Here is a 17,705-nt window from a genome sequence, read left to right as displayed (position 1 = left end):
CACATGCACAATCCAGAAAGGTTAAAAAAGTAGCTAATATTTTGCATGTTTCTATGCACATACATATGTATCTGTTGTTATTATTGATTGCCTAGTATAGAGCACCTCATCTTTTCTTTGTGCGTATTGCAGACTGTAACTGGGCCTCTTGTTCTGCTGCAGCACCACAAATCCTTCATCTGAGCAGATGTAAAATATATACACTTCATTTAGAAGCGGTGGTTGTTTAATTATCCACCTGAATCCCGGGTCATTAATCAGCTGCAGGGGGATTTTATGGGATACTATTAATAATGTATTGTGGCCAAAAAGTCTGTTTTATATTAAACATTTTTCATATTTTCAGATAATCACAGGATCTTTTGAAAAGGGAGAAAACACCATGAAAATTTTATTTTTCATCTTTTATCTGAACTTAGTTGTAGCAAAACTTTTTTAATTAGCTGCGGGAAGTGACAAACACTCTCAAGGGCTATAGAGCAGGAGCCCTTTCTTCAGACGTGTTTATGAGACACCAAGAAACAACATTCAGGAACGGAGTGTGCTGAGCATCAGTTTATGCCTTGCTGCTTCCTCACTTAGTACTAATGTTTTCCTGCATAATTTTGTCTGTCTGTCTTTTACTAATTTTACAAATTAGCAGACAAGAAATCTGTACTCTGAATGCAACATCATGTCAGGCCATAGTGTGTGAAACAGCTTGTAACATCACAGTATGTGTTAATTGTGTTACTTTGAATTTGTGAGGTGAAACTTCAGTTCGCCGTGGAGGTAAATGAAGAATCCAAAAACGGTAGGGATGTGTTGGATTATCAGCTGAACATCAGTATAGGCTATCGGCTTATCGGCAAATAAGATGACCTCCACCAATGGCAGTGGCTGATGTTTTTTGTTGAGTCACATCAATTTTGCACAGGCTAAAGAGCAGGGACTAATGGTGTCCAGTCGTCCCTGGGGACAACAGAAAAAACAGTTTGGGAAGAACAAAGACCTTCCCTGGGACGCCCTCAGGATGAAAGAACGCTGTAAACCCACTATCATTGCATCAACGCGCCATACTGTTTCTCTGATAATGCAGCCTTGTGAACAACAAATCTGAATTAAAATCATCCACAGGACAGCTAACGTTAGCTGTTAGCAGCTGGTGGCCTGAACTGCTGACAAAGGCTTCATTGAGTTACATTACGATGTTCAAGCTCTATTCTCTCTCTCAAGCTTTTGTTGTATTGGATTAAAGGGGCCACATGTTTCATTGACGTAACTACAAGTCACCAATACTACACATGTTCAGTTCTTATTCATGCTTGGGATTTCTGGTACGTTATAATCTTTAAAAGTCAAATTCTCCCTTAACCTAGAAAAGGTAATATTGTGCAAATCCCTGCAGACACGCTGTACATTGTAAACATTAGTCTCTGACCCTATACCTGTATTGTATGTCCCAAATGTCTCTAATGAGTTCACTGTGAGCATGTGGGGTATTGATATCGACCCTTTCTGACTGTCAGAGGTCATAAATTATGGATGTATCCCTGTGTGCCTCTGTGTGTTGGAGCGGTAGCAGTGGTGAAACGGCACATGAAGAGTTAATCACCTGAAGAACATCACATGCTGTGAAAAATACACTGACTTGATAAGCAGGGCCATTAACATGCCAATTAAGGCTTGTTGTTAATTGTAGCTGTTTTCTTCAATTAGTGCTGATTGGAGGCAGGACCAGTCAGTGCTTAATGATGAGCAATGGGTCAGCAGGATAGAGCTCTCACAGCGATGACAAGTGAGGTGAGGAGGGTGAATGAGCCTAAATAGCTGCGAGGAAGAATTAAATTTAAGCCAACAGAGGGAATAAAAAAAGAGCCAAACAGGCCGAGAGAAGCTAAATGAGAAGGGAAAGGCTTTTGTTAGCCTAATCATCCTTCTGCTGTAATTGTACTTGTGGCGAGTATCACACTGAAAACCCTACACCCACTCAGCTACCGCCACAGACAAATGCCCACAACGCTCTCACTTCTACATGAAAGCAGAGACTGAACAGAAGGCGATCCCCGCAGTCTGTGCTCGCTGCTCCCCCGCAGTGGATTCTGGGTCAGGTTGTATTCACCAGCAGAGCAGAGGGAAAGCCTCAGCTGCCAGGACATGAAACGCTATGGAGCTGCCGGCTTTTTGAAGCAGGGAAATGAGAATTTGCCTCTGCCTGAGCTTGCATCACCCCTGCTCCTCGCCCACTCCCACGATGGAGTGGGGGAAAAGTTCAGACACACCGTTCCACACGGGCTTTGTCAGCACCGACCGAAGCCCACGCTTTTGTTCTCCATTTGTGTGTGGATGTATGAGTGATAGTCATTTTTTTTTTTATGTTATGTCATGGAGGCTGGGCAGTCATTTATTTGTATGTTGCTCTGCTGACATGCTTGTTTAGGTGATGAATGTGCCTGCATGTGCATACGTTAGGTGTGAGAATACGCCCTCAGCTAACATCATCACTGTAATGTGTTCTTCCTCATGACTCAGTTGAATAAAATAGCACTTCTGGCTCCAGCTTGTTACACAAGAGGCTTGTGTGAGAACATACACTAAGACAGTAATGACTGCTCTATTCTGCAAATATGAGCGTGCATATCATACTCTCAAAGGTAACGCAGGCGTCCTCAGGGGGAGGAAGTCTGTATGGTGTTCACGTTAGTTGTCGAAGGGCCGTGATGTGTGGCAGTGTCGAATAATGAGATCTGAGAATGACTCCAGTCTTGACTTAAATCTAACTTTATGCTTCTGTGAGCACTGATTCATTTCCCTGTCATGGTAATTAGATACACTGCTGGACATTTGCTGGTTTGAATAAAATGTTTACAGTCGTAGCCGTCTTCTGTCACAAACGTCTCAGTGACAGATTACAGTATTAGAAAAATAAAGTAACACCTTCAAGCCCTTTGTCACTATATTGAGAGACATTATGCCCTATTTGAACACCTTTTCAGATGTAGAAGTGCTCAGATCCTTTACTTGGCATTTAATTGAAACAATTATTTGAACATCAGGATATACTGTATATATTAATTTATTTTTCTGCAGTGATAGCACCCCACCATAATGTTCTGCATGGGAGTGGGTGAATTTTTGGTTCTGACTGACACTGTTTGTGCCGGTAATTCAGATGTCTTTGTCTGTGTTTTGTTGGTATAGTGTTAATAAGACATCAGTGAAGATGATAGAGTTGTGGGAAACGTCCACCCAGAGGCTCAGTGCTTACATGCTGTTTCTACAAACACACGATGTCCAAAACCATTTCTTTGTCTTCTAAAAAACTGGAACATATACACAACAGCAGAATCACAGTTTACACTGATGTATGAAAAAAGCAGGAGAATTCAGACTTTAGTTTTTGATCACTATGGAACAATGTTTCCTCAAGAGGGTCCCCGTTTGCGCTTGTAATGTGCACGGGCTTTTGTTGTCACGATACTGGATTTTCTAACTTTGATAGAACACCTTAAAGAATAGAAACATCAAGAAATATTGTTATTTGTTTTTTATTTTTTTGATACCATGGGAAAAAATTGACATTGAGGTCATAAAATGAAAAAAATAATTAAAAGATAAATATGACAAGGCTATAACATGATAGCAGTGACTTTTCTTGGTTAATAGCAGAGAACAGCAGAATGAATGTAATAAACATTAACAATAAGAGTAGAATAGAATATATCTTTATTGTCCACCATGGCTGCAAATCTGTCTCATATATATAAGATATGCTATATTATATGCTGATGATATGATTTGTTTTTAAAGGGTTTTATAAAGCATTATCTACTGAGTGTGAGAGAGCACAACTGTTACTGTATAATGAGTATTGAAACCATCTTAAATAACCAGAATCAATATTTATCGATAGATTTATATTTTTCAATGCTCTTCCACTGATGGACAATATGGCAGTAACACACAATGAATATTAGAAATGCCCCAACAATGGGAGGGAAGAAGAAGAAGACTCCAAGTGAGTAGACATTCACGTAAACAATTTGGAATTTCAATTATATTTTTAGAAATGGCTCTGCAGATGCTTAATGAGGAAGGAAATGCATTCAATACATTAACACAACTTTAGTAAAAGTACTCCTGATGCAGAATGTTCTGTTTCTAAATGGTATGTTTTATATATTGTATGTCTTACTACGGTATTAGTGCTCATGCTTTAAGATGTCAGCAGTATTTTCATATCGTTGCTGAATGAGACTTGAGTTCAAGAACGAACTGCTGCTATGTGCTGATGATATGAAGTGTTTTATAAAGCATTTGTCTACTATTACTTTTCTCTGTACTTGAACCCTTTTCTCTGTTTTAAGTTGTCTGCAATCACTGACGCAAAAACATTGCCATCACTGAGCTCTGTTCTCTCACCTTGTGGCTTTGTGTTCTTTGTAAGACACATTCACTCTAGCATTTGAAGTAGTTTGGTGACACGTGTAAAAAGACAGATACTTGGCCAAATGTAGACGAGGAGGGATGTTTTATTTGTCTGGAGCTTTTGCTCATTGATTCACAGAGAAACTAATGAAGGTTGGAGCACAAAGGTGATTAGCTCACAGCGTCACAGGAGCCTTAGCTCTCTTTTCTAAAGAGGAGAATAATAAAATGTCTCTCTGTGGCTTTTATAATCAATGTTTATTCACATACTGTATTCATTCCATCTGCGTTTTGAGCACCTTCAGATAAATATTTGATCGAGCTAGGAGATGTTTTAACTGTATTCAGCCTTTCCTCAATGAAACAAAGGCACCAAATTCTTGAGAGATTTGGACAGTTAGTGTGCTTATTCTTTAAAGGTCATGAACAAAGACACCAAAGTTAATGATGTTCCCCCTCCTATCCTCAGGTGCTCCACACAGCTCTTCACCGTTCCTTATATCGATTGATAGCAGGCATTAAGCAATATCTAAAGACAGTAGAAACTTTGGTTATAACATTTTCCTCACATTTTTTGTATTTATTTATTGATAATGTGAACTGTTGTTTACAGCAGTTATCTTGAGGTGGTGAAGTTATTGAGATCTTTGACATCAGTAACAGTAATAACACAGTATGAGAATATTTCAGTACAAGAAAAAGTCCTGCATTCAGTATTTTACTTAAAGGGACCGTTCAACCCAAAATCATAAATACCTACTTTTCTGACCTGTACCTGTGCTATTAATCAATTTAGATTCTTCTGGCGTCACTTTCCGAGTGTTGGAAATATCAGCCGTAGAAATGTCTGCCTTCTCTTGAATATGATGGAACTGGATGGCACCCAGTTTGTTGTGCTGAAAGCTCCAAAAAGAAAAAAACAAGAAAACTTTATTTCCATATGCAGAATTATGCGAATCATTTTGCCATTATGGCTCTGTTCTGGGGACTCTCTGCCTTTCCCCGGGCCTATGCAGAAAGCCTCTTTCATTCGCCTACATGAAAAGCATAAGGCGGAGAGAGCAAACCTCCCTGCCCTTCCATACGCCTACATGGAAAGGAACAGAACAGAGCCAGCATCAGTGATAAACAGAAATGACACTGATAAGTCAGACACAGCATGAAAAGGAGGAGCTGGGGTGGAGGCAGGTTGCAAAGCAGCTTGCAGAGGAAGCAGCAGCAGTAGGCAGGCCAAAGCAGTTCACAGTTTCATGTTGGAACTATTTTCTTTTTAGCAAACTACACCTGCCAACCACAGCACACAAGGAAGCGTGCATCTACTGCTAGCTCACCTAGCACCACTAAACTAGCTAATGTTAGAGCTCAGCTGAGAAGGATGCCATAATGTTTTCATTTCACGCTCTTACAAGTATGGACCTCTCGTCCATGAGTAGATGCACACTTCCTTCTGCTTAGTTTTATGCTTGGCGGGTGTACTTTGATAGGAAGGGGAATAGTTCCTGCATGAAACTGCTCGCAACAAGGTCTGTGGATTGTCTTGAGTAACTGAGTCATGATTTCTGGAAAGAGACATTGCTGATTAATTTTTCAGATGTATTTTTTTTTTTGGGCACTTTGAGCACCACAAGCCGAGTGCCATCTAGTCCCATTATATTTGACAGAGGGCAGACATCGCTACAGCCAATATCTCCAACACTCAACAATTCACGGCATAACAATCTAGACTGATAAATAGCACTACAGGTAAGAGAACAAATAGGCTCTTTTACTTGGGAGTGGATTGCTCCTTAAAGTTAAATTGCTTAAGTATTAGCAGCTGCAGTAAACAGGGCACTCATTATGCAAAATGGCAGTGTTATATTTAACATGTATTCTTGTACGATAGTAGAGTTGCACTTTTTCTGCTGTGACATATTTAGTTTGACTATGCATCATATTTTAGAATCTGACTATATGTTTTACATGTAAAATCTTAATCCAGCTATGGCTGGTACATAAATACTGTGGAGTTAATGTAAAAACTGAGTTTACCTCTGAAATATAGTAGTAGAAAGTAGCACAGGATGAAAAACTCAAAGTGTAAGTACCTTTAAAATTGTACCTAAGTACAGTTCTTGAGTGACTCATGATCATATCTGATCAAGTCAGGTGCATGTTTTGGAACAGTTGAATGTGCCAACCAGTTGTCCTGTGATATGCTGTCCATTGTCTCCATTCACTTAAATTTCTAGCAGGTGAAAAAGGTACTGTACAACCTAAAACTTTAACCCTGACAGCAGCTGCTTTTCTTTTCACCGCAGTGGCATCAGTGGTTACATAACAAAAACAAAAGGAGAGAAGATAAAGCTTGTTTCATTTTACAATTTTCCCTTTACCTATCATGATCTCCACCTTTTAGCTCACTTTTCATATCTGTACATGTTTCACTGTTTCATCTGTCATTGAGTGTGTAGATGCTTTTGTTTTCCATGGATGCCATTAAGAGGTTCGTTGTGGTTCAGACAGAGGTGGTGTTGCTGTGGGAGGATGGAGGTGGGTGGTTTTGCTGGAGAGACGTGCCCTGATAAATCACATCTGTTCTGGAGACGTGAGCCTGATGCCTGAACCGAAGCGTGATCGAGAGGTGAGGGGAGGAGAGATGATGAGAAGGGGAGAGGAGAGAGATGGAAAATTGAAACTTAGAAGGCCTCTCTTCGTCTTTTTCCTCCTCTCTCTTCGCCTCTGCTTGTTCTGTCGTCTCTTTACAAACAGGAAGCTACCGTAAATACCTCTAAGGTGCATGCTTGAGTAAATTTATCTCGTTACACTGAGTAGTAACTGAGATGAACAGATGGAGCATCAGAGCGTTACATAACTGCTGTTCTAATATTGACCATCACCCAAATGTTATGACTGTAGAAAAGCGAAACATTTCTGTGTGGTGTTGTTTTTTTCACCCTTTTCAACATGTAATCACGAGAGCGTGTGTGTTTATGAACTGTATGTGACTCAGAGTTTATGCATTATACACTTCGACAATACATTCGCAGCAGTGACACGTTTCTGGTTCAATCTAACACCTGTTTAATGATGCTGGCTCGTGGCTCCACGGGGAAACCATTTAATAACTTCTCTGAGGATGTCACCGGGGGTTCAGGTATAGTTCCCCAGGATGTCGTGGTACTCCCTTCCCTTTGTTGCAGCTCTGGATGTGACGGTGACTGGTGTTAAAAGCCATAGCTTAATTACCATACTGCAGGGGCTCCCTGGGCCAGAACTCCTAAATTACCAGAATTACTTGCCTGTGGTGTCACATTAATTGTAAAGCAAACACTTGTCAGTATAAAAGATCATTTAAAAACTCTTTTTGAAAGATAAAAGGAGTGGGAGGATGGACGAGAGGGCACGCCGCCTGAGGCTTTTTCAGACCTTTGAGAGTTAAATGCGCCTGAACTCTTTAATGGTACCACCGTGCATCAAATTTCTAATTAGGCTGCTGACAAAGTGGCAGGTGAGCCTGTGTGCTTACTACTTTATTTTGTCTCATTTGTACAGTGTACAGTGATGATGCACGCTGATCAGTATCACTCTAAGTGTGCTACAGTTATCCCTGTGCATAGTTAGCAACAGATAAGGCAAGTATGATTTAAAATCAGTACAGGAGAGGGAGGTGACACAGAAGGCAGCTAAACATCAGATGAAAACCTTAAAAGAGAAAGACAAGTGACAAGGCTGCAACTTCTGACTATTTTGATTGTCTTATGACTATTAGGGATGTAACGATCCATCAGTCTTGACTGATGGATCAGTTCAATGATCAATGATCATATATCATCAATCCAAAGTGAAAACATTGATCAGTATCATCGTCTTGCCTTTATTTTGAAATTTTGTGTCACCGTCAAACAGGCAGATAAAGAAAAGCAGCCAAGAAAAAGACAATGAGTATAGCATTATTTACTCTGGAATGAATCAGCAGTTTGGAAATATTTTTGAATTTAGAGAAAATATGATCAACAGACATAGCACATGTCACATGTAAACAATGCCGTTATCATGTAAAGTACTCAGGAGACACAACGTACCTGCCTGGGCGAGCATCTTTTTTAAATCGATCCAGCTTTTTAAGTCAATATCGACCCAATATCTGATAACAGTAGCCTTTTACACAGAGATTGAGTTATAGGGTCACTACGAAGTCCCTTCTTTATGCTATCTTTGCATTTTTACACAGAACCAAACAGCGGTGACTTCATGCCACACCATTGTGTGATTTGAAACAGCATGCAGGCATCACAGAATCAAAAGAGGCATGACAGGCTTGACATGTAACACAACAGTGTCAGCTTCTAGTTCGACATATAGCATACGTGTTGACAGCACTTCCTTAATCTTACACAGCTTTATGAGGAGAGGCGCACGTCAAGGGCTCAGTCCATTGTGTTCGACCCTCTGCATCCTTTACATGCTGAGTTTCAGCTGCTTCCTTTAGGGCAGAGGTTTATCCTTCCAAAATGCTCTACCAATAGGTACAGATATTCCTTTGTCCCATCTGCAATAGTTGCCCTTAATGGTCATTGATGCCAGCTCATGTTGTTGTTTTTTGTCCTGTGTGTGGTCTTGGTGTTCTGTATGTGAGCCATATTGTCATATTGTATTGTTATGTCTCCCTTTACTGGCTGCAAACCAAATTGCTCTACGGGGACATTAAAGTTTTACATTACCTTACCTTACCTCAACAATCATTTGCTGTCCCTGTTATATGGTGGCTGATCTTGTCCTCTGCTCTGAGGGTAAGGAGCTCCCAGACATGATTGTTATCCCAATTTGCGGATGTTTTCGACTGCTGTTCTTTTTCTTTGAGTTAGCTGCTAACTGCTTCTAGCTGCTTTTTGAATGTCCTGCATAACAGGTTATTGAAACATGCCGCCCGTGATCCCATCCTCTCTCATTTATACAGATGTCATTTCTGTGCTGTTAGTACCTCTGATGTTGGCTCTAAGGTGAAACAAATCTGTTTCCCCATTGTACCTTTCATACAGAACAGCAGGGTGTGAAATTCCAGCCTTGAAAAGGCAGTGTTAAAGGGGCTAATATCAGATTGGTGAATGTTATAATATTAATCATTGCAGAATAGCAGCGAATCTTCAGACTGGAGAAGCTGAAACTGAGTTCAAGTTTTCCTTTTCTGCTTGAAAAATGACTTAAATGTTTAATCAGTTATCCAAATACTTGATTAATTTTCTGTTAATCAACTAAACAATTAACTAATCATGCAATGCAAGCAGGCATGGGAACAACACAATCTTACAAACAGAAGGCCAAGCAATACAGAACAGACGAGGCCAACATGCCAATACTGGGCATGATGACAAACCCCGATGCTTTCTAATCAAATTTTAAGATTTTATACAAAAGACTTTGTGTCTTCCAGCTCTGGGAAGCTCTTTCTGTAAATGCAGTGCAGCCAAAAAGCAGGATGTATAGAGGCAGCAAAGATGTTCAGTGTGAGATGGTGTGTTGTATCCGTCATGGTGACTGTGTAGTGCTGTTGTTTGTGCTGCCCGCTCAGCCGTGATAATTAAAAGACTCCCTCCCCATTGTCCCCCAGAGTGCTCACTGTTTCCTACACAGCTGAAAGAACAACTTCTCTGCATTACCGAACATCCAGAGTCACATACGGAGGAGATGAACACTGTGAAGTCCTGCTCTGCAAATGAGAGAAATCCACTTTAATTAAAAATCTAATTATTATAATAATACAACACACTAGTGTTTGCTGCAGGGACGCTCCTCTGGTCAGCGTTTGGTAATTTCACCTCACAAGTGCTGGTTATTATCTCCAGAGTTAGTAATCATGAACTGGAGACTCATGACTTCAAAGTGTGTCTAGAAGGAACATCTCACCAGGCTTTTATTAAACTGTTGATATTAAAGTTTGTTATTTAGACACTTTTATTGCTCGCTTATTACCATACTATCCAGCAGTAATTTGAATTTCAAAAAACTCTCCTCCCGTCTAGTTTGGATAAACTTACAGACGACAGGCTTGTTATGAACCTATCTTGGAAAATAATGATAATCACAGTGAAAATTTAGAGCTCTGTCTCACTGAAAAAAATATCTAGGTTTGAAAGGTTGTTCCCACTCAGATGAAGCACATATTACCCATCTGTTGCAGTTGCATAAATACAGTCTCGAGCTGCATATTTTTGCTATTTTGTCATATAATTTTTGGAACAGAGACAGCTACTTTAACTCCAAAAAATCCTCCTCATATTTGGAATGCAGTTCATTTAAATGATTAAAACTAATAATGTCAACATGGACCAGATTTAACTTTTTATCTTATGTTACAGAACAACAAAAGATCATGTTAATCTTTCGTCCTCCACTTCTCCTTCACCTTGCAGACCTCATCCTCTCTGAAAACATTGCAGACACAATATTTTAAGACACTCTATGCCCTTAAATCTTGAAAAAGAACACAGTTACATGATGTGATCTAGGACGTTGTTTTCCTTGTGTATTCAGCTCAGCAGACTGTCCTTGTCTGTTCTCCACATCTGGGGCCTCGACTGGGGCTGTTTCCAAATAAGAATTCATTTATTCATCCTTCCTGGAAACACAGCTGATATGACAACGAAATCTGACCTTGTGTGGTAACAGAGCGGAGGCTGCATATAATCTACCCGTACTGGAATCATGCTTATTACTGAGCTCCCTCCATACAATGCACTGAATTAGTTGGAAAAGCCATATGGCATGCATTCAGTAAATCTATTCCCTGATATGGAAATGTGGTGTCTGTTCATTTAGGTGCCTATACTGTCCTTGGGGGAAACTGAGACATAGGAGAATTTATATTAATCTCAGCAGAAATAAACAAATATGAGGCTGTCTCTGAGTGAGTTTAAGACAGACAGTGAGGGTAACTGTGACAGAAAGACAGGCGAGGATGCAGCATTTCCTCAGAGGCTAGGCCTAATCCGGACGTTTACATCCATGCGGCTTAAACTCATCTGATGTCATTTGTATGTACACACTTTCTCATGTCAATTAGCAGCCCTCTGACAGCGTGGCGCATATGTCAGCTGTTTACATCTGCTGTTCTAGGTGGAAGGGGACCACAGAGCAAGAGGCATTTATGCAAACAGTGCACTGTATGTACAAATACATGCATTGTGGTTATATTAATTAATTAATTCCAGTATAATCTTACACTACTTCCATTTATTGGCCCCTCAAAGTCTGTTAGCTTCAAATATCGACAGAGTTGGATAGCCAGTAGCAAGCCACATAGCAAATATTTAATATAAAGATGTCTTTGAACTGCTCGCTTGAGTGTCTGTGTCATTGTGGATGAAGTCAAGGGACCAGTAGTATCACAGGGTTTGCCTGCTGCACGGCCACTCTGTAAACAAGGGAATAGTAAAAGAAATTTGGGTAGCTGTGTTTAATTTTGTGATCAAAAAGGATCTAAATCTGAATTCTGAGACTGTTTGGTAATAGTTTTCTTATACATAATAATTATAACAACTTCTGCCTTTCTGTCACTTCTGGTAGCACTGTGGTGCAGTGGTTAGTCATCACCTCACAGCAAGAGGGTTCCTAGTTTGAACCCGGGGTGCGTGCAGAGTTTGCATCTTCCTGTGTCAGCATGGGTTTTCTCTGGGTACTCCAGCTTCCTCCCACAGTCCAAAGACATGCAGGTTAATTGGTGACTCTAAATTGCCCGCAAGTGTGAATGTGAGTGTGAATGGTTGTTTGTCTCTATGTGTCAGCCCTGTGATAGTCTGGTGACCTGTCCAGGGTGTACCCTGCCTCTTGCCCGATGTCAGCAGGGATAGGCTCCAGCCCCCCCGTGACCCTCAAGAGGATGAAGAGAGAAGAGGATGGTAATACTAATCATTGGGAATTTTCTGTGGTTTGTTGTGAAACTAGTCCCCTAGACCTAGTGCACATTTTCTTTTTCAGAATAACCAGGATTATATACATGTAGGATTTAGCTGTGATTTAGGATTTCTGGTATCAAATAATGCACTAGAGGCAATTTATTTTGTGCAGCTAGCTCCGCATTTTTTCCACATATGCAGTAGGACTCCCTGAGCCCTGTAAACAGACTGTGATGTGTAAAATCAGTTAAGCTCCCCGTTAACTTGAAATCCATTGTTTTTCTGGAGCTTTCAGACGTGTCTCACTGTCTTCCTCAGTGTGAGGAGCTTGCCAGCTGAATTACTGTCATCATGAGAGAGTGACACGTGACATCTGATGCCAAAGGCCACCTTTTTATTTCACTGTCAATCAGTGAAATAGTGTGAAATCAATGGCAGGACTGTTTAATATGGCCCCTCATGGTGACTCACTCTTAAAAGCATTTAAGACCTCATTTAAAATGTCAGTCTGCTGGCTGGTAGTGGCAGGGATAAACACAGCAAACCAGTTCACCCATTACAGTTACTATATTACTATTATGTATTCTCTGCAGGTCTCAGGGGTTGTTAGCATGGGGAAGCAAACACACATATTGATGTGTATGAAATGATTTTTTACATAATTACTTTTGTACTTTATTCCTCCGCTATGATACAGCTTTAAAAAAAAATCAATACACACTAGCAGCCTCTCTCTTTTTATATTATTGCAATCTGTCTTCACAAAATACATCCACACATACTTAATAGACAAATACATAATGTAGCACTTATTCCCACAGTGATTTGAGCTAAGCATGGTGACTCATGCTCGCCACAGTAATGACTGAGACGCCACGAAAACAGGAAGAGAAAAACGTGCAGGCCTCTCAGACGTCCTCGGGCTCATCCTTTCGTCCTCTGCTTCACGTGCTGTATTTCAGCCCTCCAACTTTATGCTGTTGTCTGTGGGAGCTAAGTGGTTGTGACACACACCTGAAGACACAGACAAGCAGTCGGACTAGAGGTCAGGGAAAATGGTTTAAACACAGGCCGCTTTGCTGTTCCTTTGATCTTCATCATCTCTGCCCTTCTCCTGTTCTTTTGATCTCCTCAGATCATCAGCGATGTCTCTCAGTCGGAGTGCATCAGAAACATGCTGTGTCGTTGCTGATCTGATTGTAATGCACGGTTGAGAGGAGCCCTGCACAAAAGTCGTGGGTTTCCTGCTTGAGTTTTGGATGAAAGCCTACATGACAGGGTCACTGTGTCCTGTGTATTGTTGTCTGTAAGAGGGCAGTGTTAGAGAGGTAATAAAAGGTAGAACAGACCCACTTCCTCCCTCAGAGGGATGAGAGATCTGATTTTGCTGGAGCTTTTTCCTGGAAGATCCATCTCTCCACTGGAGCATCCAGGCGAGAGGCCAGAGACTCAGGTGCACAGCGTCCAGTCAAGCAGAGAGCAGCTCTGCCTGTGTGTCACTTTGACAGGGATTTCCTGTTTCTGCCTGTGTGTTGGAGTGGATGTGTGGCCACATGGGTGAAGTTTTGATCTGATTGTCCAAAGCTGTGTTGTTGAGTGCAAAGCTGTGATACTTTAAAGGCTTTAGAAGGTATTCCATGTCTAACAGAGGTATGTCATTTGTTGTATTGCTGTGTCAAAGCTCACACATGTTCAGTTTGTCACTGCGTAGTTCTCTCGTGAGTGAAGTGTCCCAGTGAGAAATTTGTTTCTCATGGGATTCCCAGTCTGACAGTGGGCTGTTCTTGCAAGCTGAGCCCAAAGACTCATGGGATATGGAGAGAGGTTTTGAAGTCTCCCGAGGGTCCATCATATGACGTAGTAGAGGACAGATTCTGGGAAGGGGTCATGTAGGACTGGGCAATATATCGATAATATATCGATATCACGATACGAGACTGGATATTGTTGTAGATTTTGCTTATTGACATATCTTAAGTGCTTTCATTTCCTGGTTTTAAACATAGACTGTAAAATAATGGACCTAGCCACCATGATGTCAACTTTTAGTTTCTGGACTGCCGTTTTTATGCCTCGAGTTTGGCCGTCGTCATCTTGGTTTTATGGAGCCAGAAGTGACCATATTTGAATAAGAAGGTGGAGGTATGGGGGAGTGAGGGGTGGAGCTGACTGAGAAACCAATATGTTTCACAGGCAGCCTGTCACTCAAAGTAGCCCTAATCATGTGTACCTTTAGGCCTTAATAAAATGTAATCGGGTGAGTTATATAAAAATTCAGCCCCTGAACAGATGTTAAGAAGAAATAAGCTTTACAGACAAAAATGTATTTTGTACCAGGCTTTAAACACATTTATTTCTGCTGTAAATTCGGGTAATTGAACATGGATGTCTTGGGGGGGGGGGGGGATTTACATGCTTCTGGAGCCAGCCTCAAGTGGCCATTCAAGGAGCTGCAGTTTCCAACACTTGGCGTTGTCATCATTTTTCAGCCACAGAGGTTGCCGCTTGGTTTTAAACAGGCCCCCAGAAAGTGTGCCAGGCTTTGAAGCCAATTTCCGCAGTGGCCAAACAGTGTAATAACTTGTGTTAGATTATGCTATGTGGCCCAAAAAGATTTTTTTTCATCGACTTACATGACAAAAAAACGTCTGTATATCAGTGGATACATTTTTTTGAGCTTCACTCAAATCAAAGGTGAGATGAGATATTTTTAGTTATAGTTATTTTAGCCATTAGTTACATGTAAATGTTAAAAGTTAAACCAAATAACATTTGATTAGAGATCCAAAAATATCCGAAAACGGATCAAACCCCATCCGTAGTCCAGAATAACCAGGACATTTTAATGTAATTTTTCAATGCAATGAACACAGCAAATTATATTACATCCACCTCCACTGTTTTAGAGTGGAGGCTGACATTGCAAACAGGTTTTTCAAAACCTGCAAATAACACCAAAAGCATCAACATGGCTACAAACAGGAATTCATTAAAATCCAGTTTGTATCTTGGGTCTGGTAAATGTTTTGTTGCCAAAGAGAGATGAAAGATGAAACATTTTTGGGGATGAATACAAAAGTATTTCCTCAGCTGTGTGCCCCCTGGTTGTGCGAGTGATTAAAGGTTATCATTGCAGTGTTGGCTCAATCTTTGCTTTGCGCCTCACACACACACTGACATTTGTCTCTGTAGTCCGAACAGTCTGCTCATCGTAGCTTATAGCTTCGTGCTGAGTCAAATTCTGAGATCTGTCTAAATCCTTTGATGATGGCACATTTGGACGTTCACTGCACAAACACTGTACGGCTCTGCCAAGTCTGTCCCTCTATTTAAATTGGGAAGCTGTTTATAAGGGAGAGAAATTCACCACTCTGCGGGACTAATTGGACTTGGACCTATACGTGCTGGTGGACAGCTTTGTTGGCTGCTGAACTATAAAAACTACAATTGGTTGAATCCTTCCAAACGGCTAGTACTGGTGTTGTGCTGTCACTCCTCAGGCCAGGAGGGTTGAGAGATTCACCCTGTCCAACTGCAGCACAAATGACTCTCTGTGGGACACTACCACTGTAGTTAGTCAGGAGGAGACGTGTCAATGTTTCAGAGAAAATACCCATCACAATCAGAGAACACTTACAGAGTTGGCAGCACAAACAAGCATCAGCTTGCTGTTTTAATTTTCACAGCAATTATCTGAATTTCTTCCAGGAGTCTGAGCCAGGTTTATACAACACTGAATCTTACACACTCACGTCTGTATAAACACATGCACATAAACAATATCATGCTTCACTTATATCCATTTGAAGCTTGCACACACACAAATAGTAAGTCATTTAGGTTCCTATACATTCCTCTTTGTGCTGTTAGTTAGTCTGTGGAGATTTACAAGCTTCAGATATATTTTTATATTTCTCAGCCTCAATAAAACGCCTTTTTCTTTTCTTTCCTTTTTTTAGGTGTCTAGGAAATATAACAGCTCCATAACTCAGCCCTACTTCTCATCATTAAGAGTCAAATGCTTTTCTTCTTTTTAACAAACAGTATTCATCATGATGTGGCCATTAGCAACAACCAACAAACCTCACTTTACTTTTCATTTTAAGCATTTTATTCAGTACAATTTTGAGCCAGGAGAAAATGCTGGCATTGTATGTTTCTGTAAACCACAGATAGGTTACGTTTTTACATTTCATATGTATCATATCAGTATTTCTAAAGTGATGAAGTTATGATTACATGTGAATGAGCTGACTTGGTCATCAGGAGGTGGAGGGGATGGTGGATATGGCTGCTAAACTGAAAACCACTGTTCAAGACCAAACAATAAAAGTGGTCGTTTTTGGCGAGACATTGGTTGCATCTCTGGCGGCGATTGAGCCACCAGAACTGTGTATTTTAAGCCAAACATGATCTTTTCCTAACCATAACTAAGTGTTTTTTCCACCTAAACCAGGACTGGACTGGCATTTTGAGCCTAGACCGGCCCACCAGGTATTGATGGAAAGACAATGAAGCCTATGAATGAAAACAAACTTTCTTGTGACACCGCTTGTACACTGTCTTGTTGGTGTATATGTACTTGTCTAATAAATTTGAACCTACACCATCCTCCCAGTCCCATTATTCTATACAGTACTTACTTAGAGGAATCCAAAAGGCTGCTTGGTCTAGTGAACCTCCTGAACAATGTAAAACGTATGATGGGATCCTGAAAATAGGACAGAGAGGAACAGAGATGAGATAAATATTAAAATGTATAAATGACAGATTGTGATTTAGTGATATTTTCACAGACTATTTACTCACCATATCAATAAACACCTTAGACCTCCACAGCAGCAATACTCAGCACAACAACACAGAATATTTCCTCAAACATGGAAACCTTTAAAAAGTGAAAGGAGACAGAGAGAGAAAGGTGAGAAATAATGACACTTGATAGACTTGCTTAGATGATCACAGTGCTGGTATTTTTATTTTAGAAACATAGTTGCATCATGTATTCTATACAGTACTTACTTAGAGGAACCCAAAAGGCTGCTTGGTCTAGTGAACCTCCTGAACAATGAACGTATGATGGGATCCTGAAAATTGGACAGTGAGGAACAGAGGTGAGACATGATCATTGATGAATATTAAAATGAATAAATGACAGATTTAGTAATATTTTCATAGACTATGTACTCACCACATCAATAAACAGCACACCAACACATAATACTTCCTCAAACATGGCAACCTTAATATTATATTATATTTTAAATTGAATGGAAACATGCCCACAATAAAAACAAAATACAGGTAACTATTGTCCACAAGAGTCTGCTGTTGAGTCTACATGTCAGTAAAAAAAACAGTAAGATAAAAACACAACATATCTAGAATAAAGAGGATATTTATGTATAAAAGACAAATACATTT

The 17,705-nt window shown here is 40.3% G+C and overlaps 1 long non-coding RNA gene across 1 annotated transcript; it reads right to left on the bottom strand.

Moving 5' to 3' along the window:
* Positions 1 to 16,864: 16,864 nt before the first annotated feature.
* Positions 16,865 to 17,355, bottom strand: LOC125879168 (uncharacterized). Its single transcript, XR_007447837.1, has 3 exons — positions 17,304 to 17,355; positions 17,091 to 17,169; positions 16,865 to 16,992 (listed from the first exon to the last, which is right to left on the bottom strand). It is a non-coding gene; the product is annotated as an uncharacterized LOC125879168 (long non-coding RNA).
* Positions 17,356 to 17,705: the final 350 nt, after the last annotated feature.

The sequence above is a fragment of the Epinephelus fuscoguttatus genome, linkage group LG19, assembly GCF_011397635.1.
Source record: "Epinephelus fuscoguttatus linkage group LG19, E.fuscoguttatus.final_Chr_v1".
Taxonomy (NCBI): Eukaryota; Metazoa; Chordata; class Actinopteri; order Perciformes; family Serranidae; genus Epinephelus; species Epinephelus fuscoguttatus.
The sequence above is the reverse complement of the archived record's forward strand: the minus strand, read 5'-3'. Positions and strand labels throughout refer to the sequence as shown.